The sequence below is a fragment of the Theropithecus gelada genome, chromosome 6 (genome assembly GCF_003255815.1).
Source record: "Theropithecus gelada isolate Dixy chromosome 6, Tgel_1.0, whole genome shotgun sequence".
NCBI lineage: Eukaryota > Metazoa > Chordata > Mammalia > Primates > Cercopithecidae > Theropithecus > Theropithecus gelada.
This window is the reverse complement of record NC_037673.1, coordinates 173,316,151-173,330,568: the sequence shown is the minus strand read 5'-3', so window position 1 is coordinate 173,330,568 and position 14,418 is coordinate 173,316,151. Positions and strand designations below refer to the sequence as shown.

Here is a 14,418-nt window from a genome sequence, read left to right as displayed (position 1 = left end):
CTGTCGCCCAGGCTGGAGTACAGTGGCCGGATCTCAGCTCACTGCAAGCTCCGCCTCCCGGGTTCACGCCATTCTCCTGCCTCAGCCTCCCGAGTAGCTGGGACTACAGGCGCCCGCCACCGCGCCCGGCTAGTTTTTTGTATTTTTTAGTAGAGACGGGGTTTCACCGTGTTAGCCAGGATGGTCTCGATCTCCTGACCTCGTGATCCGCCCGTCTCGGCCTCCCAAAGTGCTGGGATTACAGGCTTGAGCCACCGCGCCCGGCCAATGACTTCTTTAAACTACGGATCTAACCAAGTCACTCCTCAGCTTTTATTTTTTAAAAAAATCATTTATTTATTTATTTATTTGAGACAGAGCCTCACACTGTCGCCCAGGCTGGAGTGTAGTGGCGCAATCTAGGCTCACTGCAATCTGTTTCCCGGGTTCAAACGATTCTCCTGCCTCAGCTTTCCAAGTATCTGGGATTACAGGCGTGCACCACCACACCTGGTTAATTTTTCTATTTTCAGTAGAGATGGGTTTCACCATGTTGGCCAGGCTAGTCTCCAACTCCTGGTCTCAAGTGATCCGCCTGCCTTGGCCTCCCCGAGTGCTAGACTTTGGGATTGCAGGCATGAGCCTTTATGCCCGGCCAGCTTATTTTTATTAGAGACGGGGTCTTGTTACATTGCCAGATGGGATTTCAACTGCTAGGCTCACAGGATCCTCCTGCTTCAGCCTCCCCCTTAGCTGGGACTCCAGGTATGTGCCACTGTGCTGCTACTCCTCAGCTTTAACTACTCTCCCCGCACCACTCACTGGCACCCCCGACTCCGCAGCCTGACATTCAGGGCCCTCTAGGACTGACCTCTGCTGCTCTCTTCTGTCCCAGCTCCAGTCTCCCCCAAGACACCTGCTCTGTTTTGCAGCTGCAGTGAGCTCCAGGTAGAGCTCCAGGTAGAACGTGCCTGACTGGCTCACACCGTGGCGTTGTTGCTCACACTGCCTTTGTTGCTGAGTGTTCTTCCTCTGTCCTGCCTATCTATCCTCCCTGCTTTCCAGCCATTGTACCAGATACCTGCCATTCAGCTTTCTGAACTCCTCTCAGCCATTCCCTTTTCTTTTCTTTTTTTTTTTTTGAGATGGAGTCTCGCTCTGTTGCCCAGGCTGGAGTGCAGTGGCGCAATCTCGGCTCACTGCAACCTCCACCTCCTGGGTTCAAGCGATTCTCCAGCCTCAGCCTCCCAAGTAGCTGGGATTACAGGCACTTATCACCCCGCCCAGCTAATTTTTGTATTTTTAGTAGAGACGGGGTTTCACTATGTTGGCCAGGATGGTCTCAAACTCCTGACCTCAAATGATCCTCCCACCTTAGCCTCCCAAACTGCTAGGATAACAGGCATGAGCCACCACGCCCGGCTCAAGGATACTTATTAAAGCATAGTAAAGAAGACTTTATTCAGGACCATTGAGATAGTCACAGGGACCACTGCAATGGGATCTTGCAGAGGGGGAGAGAGATTGGGCTCCATTCTGAACACAGCATGGGCGAGTGGGAATTCTGAGCCAAGGAGCAGAGTGGGGAGCAGTGAATGGAAAATGACTAAGAGGAAACACTGGGCATAAGGGGATTCTGTCTAAACTGACCCAACAGGATTCTTGCTGAAGACAGGTCCATCAGCCATCACCTGGGGGATGGTGGAGGAGGAGCAACCTGATCAGATATCGAGGATGGGCGGCAGTTCTTGCTAAACTAGACTTAGCAGGTTCTTTGCTAAAACTGGATTTTACAAGGAAGTGCACAAATGGACCTAGGTGAAGGCTCAGAAGCCTGAGTAAAATTTGTTCAACCAAAGAATCTTTGCCATTGGTAGAAGACCTACATTCCTCTCAACAAGAGCCTCTTGATAGGGTTGCTTGAGTGTTCCCACAACACGTTAGCTGGTTTCCCTCAGAGCTGGTGATCCAAGAGAGAAATATTGAAGCTGCAATGTCATGTATAACTTACCCTCGGAAGTCAGATTCTGGTCACTTCTGCCTTATTCTATTAGTTAAGAGTGAGTCACAGCCAGGCACAGTGGTTCACGCCTATAATCCCAGCACTTCAGGAGGCCGATCGAGGAGGATTCCTTGAGCCTAGGAGTTTGAGACCAGCCTGGGCAACAGAGTGAGACCCTCATAAAAAATATTAGCCAGCTGGGCGTGGTGGCTCATGCCTGTAATCCCAGCACTTTGGGAGGCTGAGGCGGGTGGATTGCCCGAGGTCAGGAGTTCGAGATCAGTGTGGTCAACCTGGTGAAACCCTGTATCTACTAAAAATACAAAAATTAGCTGGGCGTAGTGGCGGGTGCCTGTAATTCCAGCTAATCAGGAGGCTGAGGCAGGAGAATCGTTTGAACCCGGGAGGCAGAGTTTGCAGTGAGTCGAGATTGCACCACTGCACTCTAGCCTGGGCGACAAGAACGAAACTCCATCTCAAAAAAAAAAAAAAAAAAAAAAAAAAATCAGCCAGGCATGGTGGGGCATGCCTGTAGTTCCAGCTACTTGGGAGGCTGAGGTGGGCGGACTGCTTGAGCCCAGGAGATCAAGGCTGCAGTGACCTATTATTGTGCCATGCACTCCAGCCTGGGGGACAGAGCAAGACCTTGAATCAATCAATCAATCAATCAATCAATCAATCAGTGAGTAAAGTGAGTTGCTACTTACAGGCCTTATTAGGGGATGCCGGGTAGAAATTAAACTTGACCTCTTGAAGGGAGGGGTATTATAAAATGTAGATGTATTTTATTTTTATTAAAAAAATTTTGTTAAGACAACATCTTACTCTGTCACCCAAGCTGGAGTGCAGTGGCACAACCATAGCTCCCTACAGACTTGATTCCTGGGTTCAAGCAATCGTTTTGCCTCCCAGGTAGCTAGAACCACCCAGGGATGCATCACCATGCCCGACTAATATTTTAAAGTTTTTAGTAGAGATGGAGGTTTCACAGTATTGCCTGGGCTGGTCTTAAACTCGTGGCCTCAAGCAGTTCTCCCATCTTGGTCACCCAAAGTGCTGGGATTACAGGTGTAAGCCATTGTGCCTGGCCTTATTTTTATTTTTTAGAGACAGGGTCTCACTATGTGCCCAGGCTAGACTTGAACTCCTGGGCCTACGTGATCCTTCTGCTTCAGCCTCCTAAGTAGGGTGCAGGTCACTGTGCCCGGCTTTTGTGGACATCTTTTACAACTGCTGTAAGACTTGAAACATCCTGTAGAGGAAATATTTATCATCTGAACCTTTAGTTTCTTTCTTTCTTTTTTTGAGACGGAGTTTCACTCTTGTGGCCTGGGCTGGAGTGCAGTGGCACGATCTCAGCTCACCGCGACCTCCGCCTCCTGGGTTCAAGCAATTCTCCTGCCTCAGTAGCTGGGATTACAGGCATGTGCCACCACATCCAGCCAATTTTGTATTTTTAGTAAAGACAAGGTTTCTCCATGTTAGTCAGGCTGGTCTCGAACTCCCGACCTCAGGTGATCGCCCGCCTCGGCCTCCCAAAGTGCTGGGATTACAGGCATGAGCCACCGCGCCCGGCCTAGTTTCTAGTTTTGAGGAGTACTCCCATGTAGCAGAGCTCACCTCTCATAGTAGAAGCTGAAAACGCTGTAACTACTACTGCAGTTTTTCTTCCAGCTAAAGCCCAGGTTCTGCCAGTTAACAGGATCCACTTCAGAGAGTCAGTGATGCCCAGGAGTGGCTTGGGAGGCTTGGGAGGCCTAGGAGAAATGATCCCTGGTGGGGGCTGCAGTAACAAGAATGAGCTCCTGGGGCCGGGCGCGGTGGCTCACGCCTGTAATTCCAGCACTTTGGGAGGCTGAGGCGGGTGGATCACCTGAGGTCAGGAATTTGCGACCAGCCTGGCCAACACGGTGAAACCCCATCTCTACTACAAATACAAAAATTAGCTGGGCATGGTGGCATGTGCCTGTAATCCCAGCTACTAGGGGGGCTGAGGCAGGAGAATCGCTTGAACCTGGGAGGTGGAGTTTGCAGTGAGCTGAGATTGTGCCACTGCGCTCCAGCCTGGGCGACAGAGCAAGGCTCTGTCTCAAAAAAAAAAAGAACTTCGGGGGTACAGAGCAGTGGTACTGGGCACCCTTATGCATGTCTGGACTGACTGCGCTAAGGGCACAGGCAGGAGTTTTCAGGGCTTAGTGTTGGTGGGGACAATGGTATCCTTCTTACACTTACTCTGTGGTATGATACAGGCAGGATCCTGCTCATGTAGCCTGAGCTCACTTTTATATATTTTTTGCTTCTTAAAATCTTTAAAATGTTTTCTCCATGTATAAGGTTTTTTTTTTTTTTTTTTTTTTTTTTTTGAGACAAAGTCTCTCTCTCACCCAGGCTGGAGTGCACTGGTGCAATCTTGGCTCACTGCAACTTCTGTCTCCTGGGTTCAAGTGATTCTCCTGCCTCAGCCTCCTGAGTAGCTGGAATTACAGGCGTGCACCACCACGCCCGCCTAATTTTTGTAGTTTTAGTCGAGACAGGGTTTCGCCATATTGGCCAGGCTGGTCTTGAACCTCTGACCTCAGGTGATCCACCCGCCTCAGCCTCCCAAAGTGCTAGAATTATAGGCATGAGCCACTGCGCCCACCTCCGTATTTAAGTTTTTTTTGTTGTTGTTGAGACGGAGTCTCGCTCTGTCGCCCAGGCTGGAGTGCAGTGGCGTGATCTTGGCTCACTGCAAGCTCTGCCTCCCCGGTTTATACCATTCTCCTGCCTCAGCCTCCCGAGTAGCTGGGACTACAGGCGCCTGCCACCATGCCCTGCTAGTTTTTTGTAATTTTTTTAGTAGAGACGGGGTTTCTCTGTGTTAGCCAGGATGGTCTCGATCTCCTGACCTCGTGATCCGCCCGTCTCGGCCTCCCAAAGTGCTGGGATTACAGGCTTGAGCCACCGCGCCCGGCCTGCTTCTGGTAGTTCTATGTACTTAAAACTAGCTGGCTTGTTTCTGTTGCTTACTGCTGAAAATCTTGGCTGATATGTTTTGAGGGCCCTGGTCTTGCAGTCTCTCTCCTTACCTTGTAGCACATTCTCCCTCCTTTGGGTTGACAAGCATCTTCCTCCTCAGAGCCTTGGCACATGCTGTTCCCTCTGCCTGGAACATTCCTTACCCCCACCTTCCCACCCACCACTCACTCACAGGCGGATCACTCAGTTTAAATGTCACGTCCTCAGGGAGACCTTCCCTGGCCCACCTGCAGTCTGGGCTTTGGCCTCCTGCTACACACTCTGGCTGCACTGCTGTTTTCCTTTGCAGCCCTTTGTTACAACTGCTACAGGTCATTTGTACACAGGAGTCCTCTAGGGAAAGTGTGTCTCAGTCCAGGGTCCTGGCATATAGTTGAGGCTGAGGAAAAATCAGTTATGTTTCCCTCACTCTCTAGGGAATCCCTTCTCTTTTTTTTTTTTTTTTTTTTTTGAGACGGAGTCTCGCTCTGTCGCCCAGGCTGGAGTGCGGTGCCGCAATCTCTGTTTGCTGCAAGCTCCGCCTCCCAGGTTCATGCCATTCTTCCGCCTCAGCCTCCCGAGTAGCTGGGACTGCAGGCGCCCACCACCTCGCCTGGCTAATGTTTTTTGTATTTTTTAGTGGAGACGGAGTTTCACCATGTTAGCTAGGATGGTCTCGATCTCCTGACCTCGTGATCTGCCCACCTCGGCCTCCCAAAGTGCTGGGATTACAGGCGTGAGCCACCGTGCCCGGCCGGGAATCCCTCCTCTGTCTGACCCTAACTGCCCTCTGCCCTGGAGCTGCTCAGCCCCTATCAATTTTTCTGACTCTCAGGGAACCTTTTCGTTCGGTTGCAAGACACAGATACTCAAAAATCAAATCTGCTTACACAAAACAGTAAATGTACTGGCTCATGCACTTTTGTTTTTAAAGAGATGAGGTCTTGTTGTGTTGCCCAGGCTGGATTTGAACTCCTGGGCCTAAGAAATCCTCCTGCCTCCATCTCCTGAGTAGCTAGGGCTCCAGGAGCATGACTCTAAGTCCTGGTATGAATCAGGCTTCACAAACAGCTTGATCCTGGTTCCCAATATTATGGGCAAAACTCAGTCTCTCTTCTGTCTTCTTCTCTATGGCAAGTGCTCCCTAAGAAGTGACAAAGAAGGCCACGAACAGCTCTGGGCTCAAGACATTCCCACTTGGCAACTTCTCAATTGTTCTGGCAAAAGCCAGGAGAGTGGAGGTCATTCCCACCTAGACTACATAAGCTGAGGGTGGGGTTCTTCAAAGAAAAGCTTGTTATAGGAAGAAGGCTAAACAGACACTAGGAAGCTTCCGATTATTATACCTAGTGATTCTGTGAGTGAAACTGTTCCCAAACTTAATTATTTAAAACAATGTATTATTTCTCACAATCCTGTGATTAGCTGGGCTCGGGTGGCAGTTCTGATTACGCTGTGGATTGGCTATGCTAGAGGGTCTGGGATGTCCTCCCTCACATGCATGGAGCTTGCTGTTGGCATCTGGCCTGTGGTCGCCATACGATCTAGCCCAAACTTCCTCTCACAGTGTCAGGAAGCTGCACAGGCACTTAAGTCCTAACGTTGGAAGTCGTACAGTCATGTCACTGAATTCTCTAATCAAAGTAACTCACAAGACTAGTTCAGAGTCAAGAGACTGGGAAATGGACTCCCCCGCCCATCTTGACGGAAGCAATGATAAAGTCACATTGCAAAAGGACACAGGCACAGGGAGGCAATGATTCATGAGAGGCCATGATTGAAAGAATCAACTATGCGCCACAACTCGCCTCTTCTAGTTCCTTTCACTAACCCTCCTCTCACCCCAGCAACCTGGCTACTTTGACCTTCATGACCACTAGAGGATCATCTCCCTCAATAAGTCTTTCTGGCCAGGTGTGGTGGCTCATGTCTGCAATCCCAGAACTCTGGTAGGCCGAGATGGGAAGATCGTTTGAGCTCAGGAGTTCAAGACCAGCCTGGGCAACACAGTGGGACCCTGTGTCTACAAAAAATAAGATAATTAGCTGGGTGTGGTTGTGTGCACCTGTAGTCCCATCTACTCGGGAGGCTGAGGTGGGAGGATCACTTGAGTCAGGGAGGTTGAGGCTGCAATGAGCTGTGTTTGCATCTGCATTCCAGCCTGTGTGACAGAGTGAGACTCTGTTTCAAAAAACAAACAAAATAAATGTCTTTCCTGTGAAATCCCAGCAATGGTCCCGACCAGACCATACCCATTTTTATTCATTTATTCATTAATGTATTCAATCACCAAGCAGTTATTAAAACATAACCACAGTCCTATGCTAGGGACCAGTATCATAAGACCCAATTCCTGCCCTCAAGCAATTTCTAGACCCAGTTCCAGCCCTCAAGCAGCCTCTAGTCTAAAAGAAGAGACAGGGAATTAGATCGCCGTAACACAGCATATTAAGGGCTATGCTAGAGGGGAACACAGGGCATCTGGGAGCACAAAGGGCAGCCAACTTGGCCTTGGGGGCCAGTGATCTCTGGATGAATGGAGGTCCCTAGGTTGACAAGGCGAGTTGGAGCAAGTATTAGGCAGAAATCTTGGTCACAAGTGATAAAAACTCAACTCCAGCTGACTTAAGGAAAAGTCAAAACTAGAAAGTCCTGGGGGATATTAGCTTCGGGCATAGCTGGATCCAGATAGTCATCAGAAATGAGTCTCCTCATCTGGAGCGCAGCGGCGCGATCTCGGCTCACTGCAACCTCCGCCTCCCGGGTTCAAGCGATACTCCTGCCTCAGCCTCCTGAGTAGCTGGAACTACAGACATACGCCACCATGCCTGGCTAATTTTTGTATTTGTAGTAGAGACTGGGTTTCACCATGTTGGCCAGGCTGGTCTTGAACTCCTGGCTTCAAGTAATCTGCCTGCCTTGGCTTCCCAAATGCTGGGGTTACAGGTGGGAGCCACCGAGCTCGGCCTCCTCTGTGTTCTGAAGCAGGCTGTCCTTACATGCTGGACACTAACAGCTGAAGACTATGACTGTGATTACTCAGGTGGGTCACAGGCTCACTCCTGGAATCAGTCCCTTGGAACCACAGGGTCTGAGAATGGAGCAGGTTTGTCACCCAGAGGAGAAAAGGAAAAGAAGGGCTGTGGAGCTGGCCTGACATCAGGTGTACTCCTAGACAGGTGACTAAGTTACAGCCCTCAAACAGAGAGGGCCTCTGAGGGAAATGTCCTGAGGGAACCAGAAATCGGCCTTGGGAATGAGCAGATGTGCTAAGATCAAATCTCTCTCCAAGGCTACTTCTTGGTTGTATAAGCTCTGCAAGACTTTGTCCCTGACTTTCCCCTGTGAAATCAAGTCTTCTCCAGTTGTCCTGAGGGTTCACTGAAATAGGAAATACAGGGGCTCTTGAAGTCACCATGTTCTTTTCCCATTAAATCAAACAGTAAAGTCCCAGGGCAGGTCTACCTTGCCAGAAAAAAGAAGCGGACTCCACCTAGTGGCTAATGGGGTCATTGTGCTGTGGAGTTGACCATTTACAGAACTGGAAGGTTTCTTCAGCGTTTTGATAACTCCTAGACAGAGGAAGCAGCATATATGAACAGTAAGCTTGGGAGAGCCAGGCCAGGGAAGGGTCTGCCCTGTCTCTGTAATAGGGCTTTTCAAAGGGCAGAAAGGGCCAGGCGCGGTGGCTCACGCCTGTAATCCCAGCACTTTGGGAGGCCGAGATGGGCGGATCACAAGGTCAGGAGATCGAGACCATCCTGGCTAACACGGTGAAACCCCATCTACTAAAAATACAAAAATTAGCCGGGCGCGGTGGCGGGCGCCTGTAGTCTCAGCCACACGGGAGGCTGAGGCAGGAGAATGGCGTGAACCCGGGAGGCGGAGCTTGCAGTGAGTGGAGATTGCGCCACCGCACTCCAGCCTGGGCGACAGAGCGAGACTCCGTCTCAAAAAAAAAAAAAAAAAAAAATCAAAGGGCAGAAAGGTGAGGTTAGGTGGATGGATGGTCAGAGGGAGAAAATGTTCTTCCTATTGTATTTTACACTAGTGACTGCTCATCAGAGCATCTGGTCTGGGGGTGGGGACAGCTCATGTGGCAGGGACTGCTGTGAGGGAAGGGCTTTCTTCTTTTTTTTTAAGAGGCTCCCACTATGTTGTCCAGGCTGGACTTGAACTCCTGGGCTCAAGCGATCCTCCTGCCTCCGCCTCCTGAGCAGCTGGGATTACAGGCACGTGCACCACACCTGGCTTAGGGCTCTGGGAGGAAACTCTACCTGTTCACTGCTACTTCTTTAGGATTTGAGCTGGGAACTATGATTTCTTCTAACTTCCACTTCACAAGACAGTATCAAGGCCTTGGGTCACATATATCTGGTGGCAGTGCTCAGACCAACACTTAGGGCCCCTGAATCCCAGGCCATTGTCCCTCATGCCATCCCTCTTTGGCGGCTATATAGGTACATGTCTAGATGTGTCTGCACTGGTGGGTTGTTATATTCAAACAGCTGCTTTGCATCTAGCTCTGGGCCAAGAGCATGATTCCACTTCCTCTTGTTTCCATTTCATGCATGATTCCATTTCTTCCCCTCAGGTGTGACACCTGAGTAGTGTCACTGGCCAAAGAGCCCTGGGCCTGGGATAAGCAGGGGCTCTCCAGTAGTGGAGGGTGACTTTTTGCTGGACCCCAGTAAAGAATCACTTGTAGCCACTCTGCTACTTTTCCCCCCGCCTCAGTCAGATCGAATTAGGATTCCGGCATTTCATAAATCACTGAATCTTATTACATGGGGCTATGCCAGATGCCATCTGCTTGTGGCCTTATCCCCACTCCAGGGGCACTCAGGGCTTACTTCAGGTCAACAACAGAAAGAGCAGCAGTTACCATTTATATAGCATTTATCATGTGTAAGGCACTATTAATTATTTCATATCTATCTATTCTTTTAATTCTCACAATAACCCTATGAGGTAGGTACTAATGTTCCACCCTGAGGCAGCTTTGTGATGGCAGAGCTGGGATCCGAACCTTAGCTGCTTGCTTCCCAGAACCTGAGTTTTCGCCACTACACTAGACTACCTCTCCAGAGCTGATGCCTCTCTGAGACCGTCCCTAGGCACTAGAGCCACGAGCAGGGGCTCCCTCTCATGCTTGCCTGCTGTATACACCAGAATGGCCAATATTAAAAAAACTGACAACACCAAGTGCTAACCAAGACGTGGAGCTGCTGGAGCTCCCACACACCACCGGTGAGGATGTAAGTCAATAAAGCCACTTTGGAAAACGGTCTGGCAGTGTCTAGACAAGCTAAACGTATGCCTACTCTATGATTCCATGCCTAAGTCAATGAGTGAACATATGTACCAAGCAACATGTACAAAATCCTTCATAGCAGTTTTATGATACCCCCAAACCAGGAACAACCCAATTGTCCCTCAACAGGATGGCTGGGCCAGGTGTGGTGGCTCACGCTTGTAATCCCAGTACTTTGGGAGGCTGAGGCGGGTGGATCGCTTGAGCCCAGGAGTTTGAGACCAGCTTGGGCAACACAGTGAGACTCCATCTCTAAAAAATCATGAAAAACTAGCTGGCATGGTGGCATGTGCCTGTAGTCCCAGCTACTTGGGGGGCTGAGGTGGGAGGATCACTTGAGCCCAGGAATTCAAGACCAGCCTGGGTAACAGAGTGAGACTCCATCTGTACAAAAAATAGAAAAAATTAGCTGGTGTGGTGGCATGTGCCTGTAGTCTCAGCTACGTGGGAGGCTGAGGTGCAAGGATCACTTGAGCCCAGGAGGTTGAGGCTGCAGTGAGTCTTTTTTTTTTTTTTTTTTTGAGATGGAGTCTGGCTCTGTCGCCCAGGCTGGAGTGCAGTGGCCCGATCTCAGCTCACTGCAGGCTCCGCCTCCCGGGTTTATGCCATTCTCCTGCCTCAGCCTCCCGAGTAGCTGGGACTACAGGCGCCCGCCACCTCGCCCGGCTAGTTTGTTTTTTTTGTATTTGTTAGTAGAGACGGGGTTTCACCGTGTTCGCCAGGATGGTCTCGATCTCCTGACCTCGTGATCTGCCCGTCTCGGCCTCCCAAAGTGCTGGGATTACAGGCTTGAGCCACCGCGCCCGGCCCCTGCAGTGAGTCTTGATGGCACCACTGCATTCCAGCCTGGGTGACAGAGTGAGAACGTCTCAAAAACAAAAACAAAAAAGTACGATGGCTAAATTGTGCTATATTCAAATAAAGGACCACTACACAGCATGAAAAAACTCAACTTTTTTTTTTTTTTGAGACAGAGTCTTATTACGTCACCTATGCTGGAGTGCAGTGGCGTGATCTCAGCTCACTTGCAACCTCTGCCTCCCGGGTTCAAGTGATTCTCCTGCCTCAGCCTCCGAGCAGCTGGGATTACAGGCATGCGCCACCACCATGATCGGCTAATTTTTGTATTTTTAGTAGAGACAGGATTTCACCATGTTGGCTAGGCTGGTCTCGAACTCCTGACCTCAAGTGATGTGCCCACCTTGGCCTCCCAAAGTGCTGGGATTACAGGCATGAGCCACTGTGCCTGGCTGAAAAAAAACCCTGAACTTCTGAGACATACAGTAACGTGGGTGAATTCCACAAACTAATATTGTGCAAAATGTATGATTCCATTTTTATAAAACTCAAGAGCAAGCAAAACTAATCTACAATGATAGAGGTCAAAATAGTGGTTACTTTGGGGGACACTGACTAGGAGGGGAAATAAGGGAATGTTTTGGGGACCTGGCAATGTTCTGTATCTTGATATGGAGGGTGACTGCCCCAATGTATACATATAAGTGAGGACTCATCAAATTGAAGCCTAAAATTGGTGCACATTACTGAATGTGTGGTGTACCTAAAAAAGTTTGGAAAAAAAAGGAAACAGTTAAACAATTTCTGGGTATGGTGCACAGTTGTTTTTGCCCCCTCTTCCCCCTGCATCCATTCCCCCTCAATCTGGAAAGAGCCCCTACAACTTTCTTCTTTTGGGGCTGCGTCACTCCCTCTCTCAATATGTTTTAGGTGGAGGTGACTCAGCTTTAGGCACATGACCCAGGCCCCAAATCAGAGTGCCTTTTCCCCTAGCCACAGGGATTAATTCAGGGATGAGAACAGGACTAAAGCAGTTGAGGCAATCCCAGATATTTTGTTGGAACTAGTGGAGAAAGGTGTTCTTTCCATTGTTGTTACTAACGTATCAGGATAGAAGCCTGGGGCTGCTGGTGGCCACCTTGGCACCTCTTGGAGAGAGCTTGCCTGAGAGAGGGCACACAGAGGAAAGCAGAAGGACAGAAAATTCTTCCTGATGAGACCATCTCCGAGTATGGGTCCAGCTATCACTGTATGTGGATTTTTCATTAAGTGAATCAATACATTCACTTTTTTAGCTAATCGCTTTGGTTTGGCTTTTTTTTTTTTGAGACAGAATCTCCCTCTGTCGCCCAGGCTGGAGTGCAGTGGCGTGACCTCGGCTCACTGCAAGCTCCGCCTCCTGGGTTCACGCCATTCTCCCACCTCAGCCTCCCAAGTAGCTGGGACTATAGGCACCCGCCACCACGCCCGGCTAATTTTTCTGCATTTTTAGTAGAGACGGGATTTCACCGGGTTAGCCAGGATGGTCTCGATCTCCTGACCTTGTGATCCGCCCGCCGTGGCCTCCCAAAGTGCTGGGATTACAGGCGTGAGCCACCGCGCCTGGCCTGATTTGGGTTTCCAACAGTTTAATAATTAGAACCTAATACATTGGGAATGGACAAAATTATGAGAAAAATGGAGGGACTTGGAATATAAACATTGAGTCTTGTCTCATCTGTTTCGTGGGTGCTGCCCCTTCCCTGAGTGACTGCTCACCCTGTGAGACCATGGCACTGTTAGGAGATGGGTGAGGCAGGCTGCAGGGGCCATGTGGGAGAGACTCTGGTCCTCACTTGTAAAGGGTTCCAGAGCAAGTCTAGAGAACTGGATTCTACTCTCCATTTTGTCACTTCTTAGAGGCAAGACCTTGGGCAAATCATGACACCTCTTTCAGCCTTGTTCCTTCTCTCCATGGTTTTTATTTATTTTATTTTTTATTTTTTGTAGAAATAGGACTTCACCATGTTAGCCAGAATGGTCTTGAACTCCTGGCTCAAGTGATCCACCGGCCTCGGCTTCCCAAAGTGCTGGGATTACAGGTGTGAGCCACCCTGCCTGGCCGCCTCCTCTATATGGAATATCAACTCTTAGCTCAAAGGTTGTTACGCAGATCAAATGCTAGCTTCCCAATCTCTCCAGCTTTTTCATACCCTTGGCTGAGTCAGTTCCTCATCCTGGGCTTTCTTATCATTGTCATCATGATCTTTGACCGTGTGTGAACCCCCAAGGGCAAGAAAGTGTTAATCTCTAGGTCCCCTTACCAACAGGGCTGGCCACACAGCCGGCAGGGACTACAAAGTGGTCTTGCAGGCCGGAGGCTCACGGTATGATAGCCCATTGACCCCCTGCCCTTCATTTCCTTGCTTGGTAGCTGGGGCTGAATCCGACATACTAGGTGGCTTAGAAGGACCCTGGGGAATTGCTGGAGCAGTCTGATCTTGGGAAGCTGAGAACCTCCCCTGGGGCTGTGTAGAGCCTTTCACAGCAGACCAGGAGCAGGGGCTGAGTGGTGCTGAATGGGAGCTGAGGCTGCCTGGGCCCCTTCCTCAAACCTGGCTGTCTACAGTAAAGGATGGACAAAGAGCTCCTGAGGCCATAACACCCCTTTCTTTTTTTAAATTTTAAAAATTATTCTTTTTAGAGACAGGGTCTTTCTTGCTCTGTTGTCCAGACTGGAGTATGGTGGCATAATCATAGCTCACTGCTGCCTTGAACTCATGATTAAGGCGATCCTCCTGCCTCACCCTTCCAGGTAGCTAGGACTATAGGCATGCACCACCACACCCAGCTATCTTCTTTTAAAATTTATTATTTATTTATTTTTTTGGAGACAGGAGTCCTGCTCTGTCACCTAGGCTGGAGTGCAGTGGCATGATCTCGGCTCACTGCAACCCTCCGCCTCCCGTGTTCAAGCGATTCTCCTGCCTCAGCCTCCCAAGTAGCTGGGACTACAGATGCGTGCCACCATGCCCAGCTGATTTTTCCATTTTTTATAGAGACAGGGTTTTGCCATGTTGGCCAGGCTGGTCTCGAACTCCTGACCTCAGGTTATCCACCTGCCTTGGCCTCCCAAAGTGCCTGGATTACAGGCATGAGCCATGGCACCTGGCCTTAACATTTATTTATTTATTTATTTATTTTATTTTTTTTTTTTTGAGACTGAGTCTGGCTCTGTCGCCCAGGCTGGAGTGCGGTGGCCGGATCTCAGCTCACTGCAAGCTCCGCCTCCCGGGTTCACGCCATTCTCCTGCCTCAGCCTCCCGAGTAGCTGGGACCACAGGCGCCC

At 49.8% G+C, this 14,418-nt stretch overlaps 1 protein-coding gene across 4 annotated transcripts in view; it reads right to left on the bottom strand.

Annotated features, from left to right (window-relative positions):
• ZNF346 (zinc finger protein 346) overlaps positions 1-14,418 on the bottom strand; it is a 66,280-nt gene that overhangs the window by 2,328 nt on the left and 49,534 nt on the right. The gene's annotated exons all lie outside the window — the stretch shown is intronic.